General features: G+C 47.2%; 1 pseudogene; it reads right to left on the bottom strand.

The window, feature by feature from the left end:
• Positions 1 to 4,818: 4,818 nt before the first annotated feature.
• On the bottom strand, positions 4,819 to 6,754 carry LOC103649399 (protein PIN-LIKES 7-like; annotated as a pseudogene).
• Positions 6,755 to 11,480: the final 4,726 nt, after the last annotated feature.

Below are 11,480 nucleotides of genomic sequence, written 5' to 3'. Positions count from 1 at the left end.
CTTATGAAGATTCTTCATCCCAACATGGGCTAGTCGGCGATGCCAGAGCCAACCCATGTTAGTCTTAGCAATTAAGCAAGTGTCGAGTTCAGCTCTATCAAAATCTACTAAGTATAGCTGACCCTCTAACACTCCCTTAAATGCTATTGAATCATCACTTCTTCTAAAGACAGTGACACCTACATCAGTAAAAAGACAGTTGTAGCCCATTTGACATAATTGAGAAACGAAAAGCAAATTGTAATCTAAAGAATCTATAAGAAAAACATTGGAAATGGAATGGTCAGATGATATAGCAATTTTACTCAATCCTTTGACCAAACCTTGGTTTCCATCCCCGAATGTGATCGCTCTTTGGGGATCTTGGTTTTTCTCATAGGAGGAGAACATCTTCTTCTCCCCTGTCATGTGGTTTGTGCACCCGCTGTCGATGATCCAACTTGAGCCCCCGGATGCATAAACCTACAAAACAAGTTTAGTTCTTGACTTTAGGTACCCAAATGGTTTTGGGTCCTTTGGCATTAGACACAAGAACTTTGGGTACCCAAACACAAGTTTTTGACCCCTTGTGCTTGCCCCCAACATACTTGGCAACTACCTTGCCGGATTTGTTAGTTAACACATAAGATGCATCAAAAGTTTTAAATGAAATGCTATGTTCATTTGATGCACTAGGAGTTTTCTTCTTAGGCAACTTAGCATGGGTTGGTTGCTTAGAACTAGATGTCTCACCCTTATACATAAAAGCATGATTAGGGCCGGAGTGAGACTTCTAGAATGAATTCTCCTAATTTTTCTCTCGGGATAACCGACGGGGTATAAAATGTAACCCTCATTATCTTGAGGCATGGGAGCCTTGCCCTTAACAAAGTTGGACAATTTCTTAGGAGGGGCATTAAGTTTGACATTGCCTCCCTGTTGGAAGCCAATGCCATCCTTAATGCCAGGGCGTCTCCCTCTATAGAGCATGCTTCTAGCAAATTTGAATTTTTCGTTTTCTAAGTCATGCTCAGCAATTTTAGCATCTAATTTTGTTATATGATCATTTTGTTGTTTAATTAAAGCCATGTGATCATGAATAGCATCAATGTTAACATCTCTACATCTAGTGCAAATAGTAGTATGTTCAACGGTAGATGTAGAGGGTTTGCAAGATTTTAATTCTACAACTTTAGCATGTAATATATCATTTTTACTTCTAAGGTCGGAAATTGAAGCATTGCAAACATCTAATTCTTTAGCCTTAGCAATTAATTTCTCATTTTCAATCCTAAGGCTAGCAAGAGAAATGTTTAATTCTTCAATCTTAGCAAGCAAATCATCATTATCATTTCTAAGATTGGGAATTGAAACATCACAAACATTTGAATCAACATTAGCACTTAAACTAGCATTTTTGTTTCTAAGGTTGTCAATGGTCTCATGGCATGTGCTTAGCTCACTAGTTAATTTCTCACATTTTTCAACTTCTAGAGCATAAGCATTTTTAACCTTAACATGCTTTTTGTTTTCCTTGATTAGGAAGTCCTCTTGGGTATCCAAGAGGTCATCCTTTTCATGGATGACACTAATTAATTCATTTAACTTTTCTTTTTGTTGCATGTTTAGGTTGGCAAAAAGGGTATGCAAATTATCCTCCTCATCACTAGCATTATCATCACTAGAGGACTCATATTTAGTGGAGGATTTGGATTTAACCTTCTTCTTTTTGCCGTCCTTTGCCATGAGGCACTTGTGGCCGACGTTGGGGAAGAGAAGGCCTTTGTTGATGGCGATGTTGGCGGCGTCCTCATCGGAGGAGGAGTCGGAGGAGCTCTCGTCCGAGTCCCACTCGCGGCATACATGGGCGTCGCCACCCTTCTTCTTGTAGTATTTCTTCTTCTCCTTTCTTCTCCCCTTCTTGTCGTCGCCCCTATCACTGTCACTAGAAATAGGACATTTTGCTATAAAGTGACCGGGCTTACCACACTTGTAGCAAACCTTCTTGGAGCGGGGCTTGTAATCTTTCCCCCTCCTTTGCTTGAGGATTTGGCGGAAGCTCTTGATGACGAGCGCCATTTCCTCGTTGTCGAGCTTGGAGGCGTCGATTGGTTGTCTACTTGATGTAGACTCCTCCTTCTCCTCCGTCGCTTTGAATGCGACCGGTTGTGCTTCGGACGTGGAGGGGCTGTCAAGCTCGTTGATCTTCCTTGAGCCTTTGATCATCAATTCAAAGCTCACAAAATTTCCGATTACTTCCTCGGGAGTCATTAGTGTATATCTAGGATTGCCACGAATTAATTGAACTTGAGTAGGGTTAAGGAAAACAAGTGATCTTAAAATAACCTTAACCATTTCGTGGTCATCCCATTTTTTGCTCCCGAGGTTGCGCACTTGGTTTACCAAGGTTTTGAGCCGGTTGTACATATCTTGTGGCTCCTCCCCTTGGCGAAGTCGGAAGCGACCGAGCTCCCCCTCGATCGTTTCCCGCTTGGTGATTTTGGTCACCTCGTCTCCTTCGTGCGCGGTCTTTAGCGTGTCCCAAATTTCTTTAGCACCTTTCAACCCTTGCACCTTATTATACTCCTCTCGACTTAGAGAGGCGAGGAGTATAGTTGAGGCTTTGGAGTTGAAGTGTTGAATTTGGGCCACTTCGTCCTCGTCATAATCTTCATCCCCTACGGATGGTACCTGTACACCAAACTCAACAACATCCCATATACTTTTGTGGAGTGAGGTTAGATGAAATCGCATCAAATCACTCCACCTAGCATAATCTTCACCATCAAACGTTGGTGGTTTGCCTAATGGGACGGAAAGTAAAGGCGTATGTTTAGGAATGCGAGGGTAGCGTAAGGGGATCTTACTAAACTTCTTGCGCTCATGGCGCTTAGAAGTAATGGATGGCGCGTCGGAGCCGGAGGTGGAAGGTGATGAAGTATCGGACTCGTAGAAGACCACCTTCCTCATCTTCTTTTTCTCGTCGCCACTCTGATGCGACTTGTGGGAAGAGGATTTCTTTTCCTTCCCCTTCCCTTTGTTGCGGGACTCTTCGGATGAAGCTTTCCCGTGGCTTGTAGTGGGCTTATCGCCGGTCTCCATCTCCTTCTTGGCGTGATCTCCCGACATCACTTCGAGCGGTTAGGCTCTAATGAAGCACCGGGCTCTGATACCAATTGAAAGTCGCCTAGAGGGGGGGTGAATAGGGCGAATCTGAAATTTACAAACTTAATCACAACTACAAGCCGGGTTAGCGTTAGAAATATAATTGAGTCCGCGAGAGAGGGTGCAAAACAAATCGCAAGCGAATAAAGAGTGTGACACGCGGATTTGTTTTACCGAGGTTCGGTTCTCGCAAACCTACTCCCCGTTGAGGTGGTCACAAAGACCGGGTCTCTTTCAACCCTTTCCCTCTCTCAAACGGTCCCTCGGACCGAGTGAGCTTCTTCTTCTCAATCAAACGGGAACAAACTTCCCCGCAAGGACCACCACACAATTGGTGTCTCTTGCCTTGGTTACAATTGAGTTGATCGCAAGAAAGAATGAAAGAAGAAAGCAATCCAAGCGCAAGAGCTCGAAAGAACACAAGCAAATCTCTCTCACTTATCACTAGAGCTTTGTGTGGAATTGGGAGAGGATTTGATCACTTGAGTGTGTCTAGAATTGAATGCTAGAGCTCTTGCAAGTAGTTGGAAGGTGGAAAACTTGGATGACTTGAATGTGGGGTGGTTGGGGGTATTTATAGCCCCAACCACTAAACTAGCCGTTTGGTGGAGGCTGCTGTCGTATGGCGCACCGGACACTGTCCGGTGCGCCAGCCACGTCACTAGGCCGTTGGGTTCCGACCGTTGGAGCGCTGACTTGTGGGCCCGTCTGACTGTCCGGTGGTGCACCGGACAAGTCTTGTAGACTGTCCGGTGTGCCACCCGCGCGTGCACTGCTCCTCTGCGCGCGCTGGCGCACATTTAATGCGTTGCAGTCGACCGTTGGCGCGAAGTAGCCGTTGCTCCGCTGGCTCACCGGACAGTCCGGTGTGCACCGGACATGTCCGGTGAATTATAGCGGAGCGAAAATCCGAAGCTGGCGAGTTCAGAGTTGCTCTCCCCTGGGGCACCGGACACTGTCCGGTGAATTATAGCGAAGCGCCTCTGCGTTTTCCCGAAGGTGAAGAGTTTGGCTTGGAGTCCCCTGGTGCACCAGACAATGTCTGGTGGCACACCGGACAGTCCGGTGCGCCAGACCAGGGCAGCCTTCGGTTATCCCTTGCTCTCTTTGTTGAACCCATTTCTTGGTCTTTTTATTGGCTAAGTGTGAAACTTTGGCACCTGTATAACTTAGAGACTAGAGCAAACTAGTTAGTCCAATTATTTGTGTTTGGACAATTCAACCACCAAAATCAATTAGGAACTAGGTGTAAGCCTAATTCCCTTTCAGTGGGGTCCGAACCCTATCCAATGGCTCCGGACTGCTTTACTTCGGGGTCCGGGTTGTGCGTACAGGTGTCCCGTGCCTTTTGGGTCCGACGATGTTGTCTCTGAGAACGCCACCTTAACTGCTCACGAGATACTCCTGGGGCTATTCTCCACGCGGCTAAGGTTAGCCGCGCAGGCATCGTGCCTTCATACCGTAGCGAGGGGTACCCCTAATCCAGGGTACCGATAGGGTTCAACCATTGGCATCCAAGTGAGAAATGGGATGTCAAAGTATGCGAATGTTAAGATTTAGCCGTAGTTTCTAAATATATTTAACATAAGTCTTAACTCTTAAGATACTTGGTCTCTTGCTTGAAGCAAGAGGGCTGTTTGAATAAAGTACGCCAGGATATCCCAACCTGACATGTCATCCTGAAAATGTAACCAAGCATAAAGTTAGGATAGTAAACATAGATTAAAGAACTCATTATAAGGTTCCAATGTTACGTTCCATGGACAAATAAACAACAAGATATAAAAATACAATGTTTTGAAAGATCTAATTTCATGGGGTGCTCAATAAAACATATGCATTTCAGTTTTAAAAATGATGCTTGCTCCAGTGAGAATTATTTAAAAATGATGCAATACTACTATGTTACCTGACACCATCAGCACATAGCAGTACAGCGGGTCGCGGGACAGGAAGCCGAGCCCGTACACGGCGCGGACGATGACGATGCCGATCAGCGGGAGGAGCACGAAGCGGACGCATAGGATCGCGACGATCACCGCCCGCTTCAGCCCCGACTTTCGAAGCCCTGCACACACACATCCATAGCGACTTCAGAGTTCAGATCGGTTTCAGAACGCGCGATCGTCCTGTCCAGGGGGTGGACGTGCTTGGATCGCCGCTGTGTCTGATTCTGATTGAAATAGTGCCCACCTTGAGTCAGGTTTCCGCCTAGGATAAGGGTGATGCAAGGGATCATGTCGTCGCTGCAACAGAAGTAGAGCGTGAGTGACCAGCCTGAAGAGGTGTTGACATGCAACAGTAGGCGGTTTGAAACACTCCGTCGTCCGATGTGCATGCTTACCTCATCAGCTGGAGGGAATCCTGCATAACTTTGAAAGGAGCTCCGTCACCGACGATTAAGGATTTCAGCCATGGGAACAGGCCAACAACGAACCCAATTATCTGATCCAAGATGTGGCATCAACATCAGATTTGGTCCTTCCAATTCCAACTCTGTGCCACAGCAAAGTGAGAAGCGAGATACCAAAACATACTGCGGACATGGTGGGTGGTGCCATCAACTCCTCGATGAACTGGTGGATAGCGTCTTTCGGCTTCGTCCAGAACCCCTTGTCAGCGACCTCGCTCTCGCAGGACAAGAGAGGGGCCTCCTGCAGTTCTGGCGAGTCAGTTTCTCCCAATATTCCACCGTGACCATGCATGGCCGTCGACGATGCAGTCAACTGCGCTGTAAAATTGCTTACCATTTGGTGTTCTTCCTCTTCCCCGTGCTCGTGCTCATGCTCGCGAGGCTTGAGTGACGTCGGAAGAGGTGCCTCCTCGTCAGCGTAGCCAGCTGGCCCATCTTCTTTCGCTTGCTCATGCTCCTCATCGCTGTTGGCTGGGCACTAGATGCTTTTGGACTGCATCTTGTGGTACAGCTTGCCGGACTTCTGCATCAGGCTGTACGTGTGCGTCCATATGAAGAGGCCACCTAGCTGCCCAATGCGGAGCAAGACAGATTCACTCAGACTGAAGAACTCGCTAGACTCGTGTATGTATGTGTGAAATTAAACAAACAAGATAGTTAGCCCCTTACAGCCATGGACAAGGACGAGTAGGAGATACTGCGTGAGCGGCAAGTGCTTGAATCATCCCCAAACAGGCCCGTCTTCATCGCATACATCCGGGACAATGATCAGGAGCAGGTTTCCGAGGTTTCCTGTGTTTGTCAGTAGAGGCCATTACTGATGTATCAACTCGGCTTGCATGCGGATTGAACATTATGTTTCCATTATCTAAAAAATGCAGACTGAATGAAACATGAACATCTAATGACGAAACTGTACATGCTGAGCAGAAGGCCATGATCAAGCCCCTGAAATGCTACGGTGGCTTCAACATGTTGCAAGCTATCTAGCCCAGAGTGCCACCGATCACGAACGTGATCGCTATATTAACTGGCATAAACCACCTGCAGAACAGAAGGCGTACATGCGTGGAGCACCGCTGGGATGAGGGGTCGGGGCAGAAGATGTGGTCTGCCGACGAAGTACCCAGTGGAGACCTCGGGAACGGGGACCCCGGTGTCGAACCAGATCTCGTCCCTTCCCGTCGGGAAGATCATCTCTCTTCTCCCAAGTGCGGATGCTCGCTTATATCAGCCAGCGTGCAACCAGATCTCGGCATCGTTCCGGTGAGGTGGGATTGTCGTCGGGCTTGAGGATCCGCGCGGCCTCGGCGCCAGGTCGGCCAAGAGCTTGGCGGCGTCAAGGGCACGCCCCACAAAGACGAAGTCGACGGATGACGTGTTGACCAGAAACCTCCGGTCGCCCTCACGACGACAAGCGATGGTGAGCGCCTCCTGGCAATGACGACAGCAGGAGCGGAGGAATGTGGGAGGAGGGGTGAGCGTGTGTCGAGGTGATGGCGTGGAAATGGTGGATCTGCGAGATCTCGGGTCTCGAGAGATGAGCGTGGTGGACGAACGAAGGTGCATCAGGCGGTGGCTGGAGGGGCAGGGACCGCGAGGTGGGTGAGGCGGGCAGGGGATGGGGTGGCGGGGATCGCGCCATGGATGGAAGGGCGCGGTGGGGGAGGCCCGGATTATGGCTCTAGCGTAGTGGGGGGAGGAATTGAGAGCGGTTGTGGTGTGGTGGGAGCGCTATGGTGAGGATGGCAGGGGTCTAGGGCGGGTGGATCCGAGGATGCCGGAGGCGCCAGGGCGGGCGGTGGGGAGGATGGCGGGGGTCGCGGGCGTTGATGGCGCCCAGGCAGGCAGAACCGTGCGCCATATACTGTTGTGGACGCCTACGATAGGCTCTTAAGGAGTAGTAGGGATTTCATGCTCATTAATTTCTGCAGTTAATTGAGCTATATGATAATTTTGTTGTTTAATTAAAGCAAGGTGATCATTTATAGCATCAACATTTACATCTCTACATCTAGTACAAATAGTAACATGATCAACAATAGATGTAGAGGGTTTGTAAATATTTAATTCATCTATCTTAGCATTTAATATGGCATTCTCTTTCTTAAGACAAGAAATAGAATCATTGCAAACATTTAAATCTTTAGCCTTGGAAATTAAATTAGCATTTTAAGTTCTAAGGCTAGAAATTGATTCATTCAATTTGTCAATCTTAGCATTTAAACTAGCATTTTCATTTCTAAGATTGGTAATTGAATCATGGCACATGCTAATGTCCTTAGTCAAATTTTCATTTTTCTCTACTTCTTGAGCATAAGCATTTTTTACTTTAACATGCTTTTTGTTTTCTTTAACAAGGAATTCCTCTTGGCTATCCAAGAGTTCATCCTTTTCATGAATGGCTCCTATCAATTCATTTAATTTTTCCTTTTGTTGCATGTTAAGGTTGGCAAAAAGTGTAAGTAAGTCATCTTCATCTTCACTAGAACTACCCTCATGACTAGATGTAGTATACTTGGGGGTGGTTCTAGTTTGTACGTTCTTCTTTTTGTCGTCCTTTGCCATGAAGCACTTGTGGCTGACGTTGGGGAAGAGGAGTCCCTTGTTGACGGCGATATTGGCGGCATCCTAGTCGGAGGAAGAGTCGGTGGAGCTCTCGTCGGAGTCCCATTCCCGACACACGTGGGCATCATTGCCCTTCCTCTTGTAGTACTTCTTCTCCTCCTTCTTCCCCCTCTTGTCGTCGCCGCTGTCACTATCACTGGACATTGGACATTTAGCAATAAAATGATTGTGCTTACCACATTTGTAGCACACCCTTTTGGAGCGGGGTTTATAGTCCTTCCCCCTCCTTTGCTTGAGGATTTGATGGAAGCTCTTGATGATGAGCGTCATCTCCTCATTGTCGAGCTTGGAGGCGTCGATGGGGAGCCTACTTGATGTAGACTCTTCTTTCTTTTCCTCCGTCGCTTTGAATGCGACGGGTTGCACCTCGGGTGTTGAGGTGGCGCCTTGCTCCAAGTTGACGATGTGTTTGGAGTCTTTGATCATTAGTTCAAATCTCACAAACTTTCCAATTACCTCCTCGAGAGACATTAGCTTATATCTAGGATCACCACGTATTAATTGAACTTGAGTGGGATTACAAAATACGAGGGATCTAAGAATAACCTTGACCATTTTATGGTCATCCCATTTGGTGCTCCCGAGGTTGCGCACTTGGTTGACCAAGCTCTTGAGCCGGTTGTACATTGCTTATGGCTCCTCTCTTTGGTTGAGGACAAATCGACCAAGCTCCCCCTCGGCCGTCTCCTGCTTGGTGATCTTGGTCGCCTCATCTCCTTCGTGCGCGGTCTTTAGGACGTCCCAAATCTCCTTGGCACTTTTTAATCTTGCACCTTATTATACTCCTCTCGACATAAAGAGGCAAGGAGTATAGTAGTTGCTTGGGAGTTAAAGTGCCGGATTTGGGCGACCTCGTCCGAGTCGTAGCCCTCGTCCCCCACCGTAGGTACCTGCGCTCCAAATTCAACAATGTCCCATATGCTTGTGTGGAGTGAGGTTAGGTGATACCTCATTTTATCACTCCACATACAATAATCCTCACCATCAAAATATGGTGGTTTGCCTAATGGAATGAAAAGTAAAGGAGCGCGCTTAGAAATACGGGGATAACGAAGTGGCATCTTACTATACTTCTTGCGCTCATGGCACTTAGAAGTGACGCAGGCCGCATCGGAGCCAGATGTGGAGGGCGACGAAGAGTCGGTCTCATAGTAGACCACTTTCTTCATCTTTTTCTTCTTGTCGCCACTCCGATGCAACATGATGCGAGGAGAGGATCCCTCCTTCACCTTGGTGCCAGACTCCCTTAATGGAGCCTTCTCGTGCCTTGTGGCCTTCTCACCGGTTTCCATCTCCCTCTTGGCGGATCCTCTCGACATCACTTCGAGTTGTTAGACTCTAATGAAGCACCGAGTTCTGATACCAATTGAAAGTCGCCTAGAGGGGGGTGAATAGGCGGAATCTAAAAATTATAAACTTAAGCACACACTACAAGTCGAGGTTAGTGTTAGAAATGAATCCGAGTCCGAAAGAGAGGGGAAAACAAATAAACCAAGAAATAAAGCAAATGAACATAGTGATTTGTTTTACTGAGGTTCAGTTCTAAAGAACCTAGTCCCCGTTGAGGTGGTCACAAAGACCGTGTCTCTTTCAACCCTTTCCCTCTCTCAAACGGTCACCTAGACCAAATGAGCTTTCTCCTTAATCAAACGGGTCACTTAGACCCCACAAGGACCACCACACACTTGGTGTCTCTTGCTTTGATTACAATTCACTTGGGAACAAGAATGAGGAAGGAAGAAAGCGATCCAAGCAACAAGAGCACAAAGAACACGAACAAACACTCTCTTAAGTCACTAAGTGGTTGGAGTGGATTTGACACTTGGAGAGGCTTTGATTCTTTTGAATTGTGTCTAGGAGTGAATGCACTAGCTCTTGTATTGAATGAGAACCTTGGAAAACTTGGATGCTTGGAGTAGTGGTGGTTGAGGGGTATTTATAGCCCTCAACCACCAACAAGCCGTTGGGGGTGGCTGCTGTCGATGGGCGCACCGGACAGTCCGGTGCTCCAGCCACGTCACCCGACCATTAGGGTTTGGAGCATTTGACCGTTGGCGTGTTTGTCTTCTTGTAGCACCGGACAGTCCGGTGCCGCACCGGACATGCACTATTCAGTGTCCGATGTGCCTCTGATTTCTGCGCTCTAACTCTGCGTGCACTGTTCTTCACTGTTCACGGAGTCAGCGGCTTTTGTAGTCGACCATTGCGCGAAGGAGTCGTTGCTCCGCTGGTGCATCGAACAGTCCGGTGGCACACCGGACAGTTCGGTGAATTATAGCGGAGCGCGCTGGTGAAAACTCGAGAGTAGGTGGTTTGAGATTGTACGTTCCTGGTGCACCGTACACTGTCCGGTGGCACACCGGACAGTCCGGTGCGCCAGACCAGGGCACTCTCGGTTCCTTTGCTCATTTGTATTTGAACCCTATCTTCAATCTTTTATCGGTTTATGTTGAACCTTTATGCACCTATAGATCATATACTCTAGAGCAAACTAGTTAGTCCAATATTTGTGTTGGGCATTCAGTCACCAAAATTAATTATAGGAAAAGGTTAACCCTAATTCCCTTTCATTAGTTATTGATCCAAGATATAAGTTGTCTAAATATACTAGGTTACCTATAAAGGCGATGTTTGGTGAGGATATTGGAGAGACTACATGAGATGTTGCCCAAGCATTTTTTACGAGTTGTATGATGAATATAGGGCCATGTATGTTGTTCCTGATGCAACACCAGCGATCACCAACTCCCAAGAACCAAAAAGTGCCCAAGGAATTCTAACGGAGACTAATTGATAGAAAGTTGTGACTTGATATCAGAGCATCTAGCAATACTAAATCTGAATTGGACAAGTACCTTGTTGAAAACACTGAAGACCTTGGCAAAGTTTGACATTCTAGCATGGTGGAAGGTAAATTCATCTAGGTTCCCAGATCTGGCATGCTTGGCTCGAGATGTGATGGCAATTCCTATATCAACGACAGCTTCACATTCAACATTTAACACGAGTGGCAGGATTCTTGATCACTTTAGGACGCCACTTACTCCATTCACGTTGCAAGCACTTGTATGTACTCAAGATTGGTTGCGAAGACCTATTCCCATATATATATATATATAGATATAGTATTTAGAGCCCTGGGCTCTATTTAATTATAGGAAGCCTCGACCGCCCGCTTGGTCGACCACGCGCACCATCCGGTCCACTTACTATAATGTTTACGCTTAGTTATACACAGGTTTACGCTCATGTAGCATCATATAAAAACTACCGCTCTACTTGGCCTTTCCGCGAT

This window comes from Zea mays, chromosome 2 (assembly GCF_902167145.1).
Source record: "Zea mays cultivar B73 chromosome 2, Zm-B73-REFERENCE-NAM-5.0, whole genome shotgun sequence".
Lineage (NCBI taxonomy): Eukaryota > Viridiplantae > Streptophyta > Magnoliopsida > Poales > Poaceae > Zea > Zea mays.
Note: the sequence above shows the minus strand (reverse complement) of the source record. Positions and strands in the feature narration are given on the sequence as shown.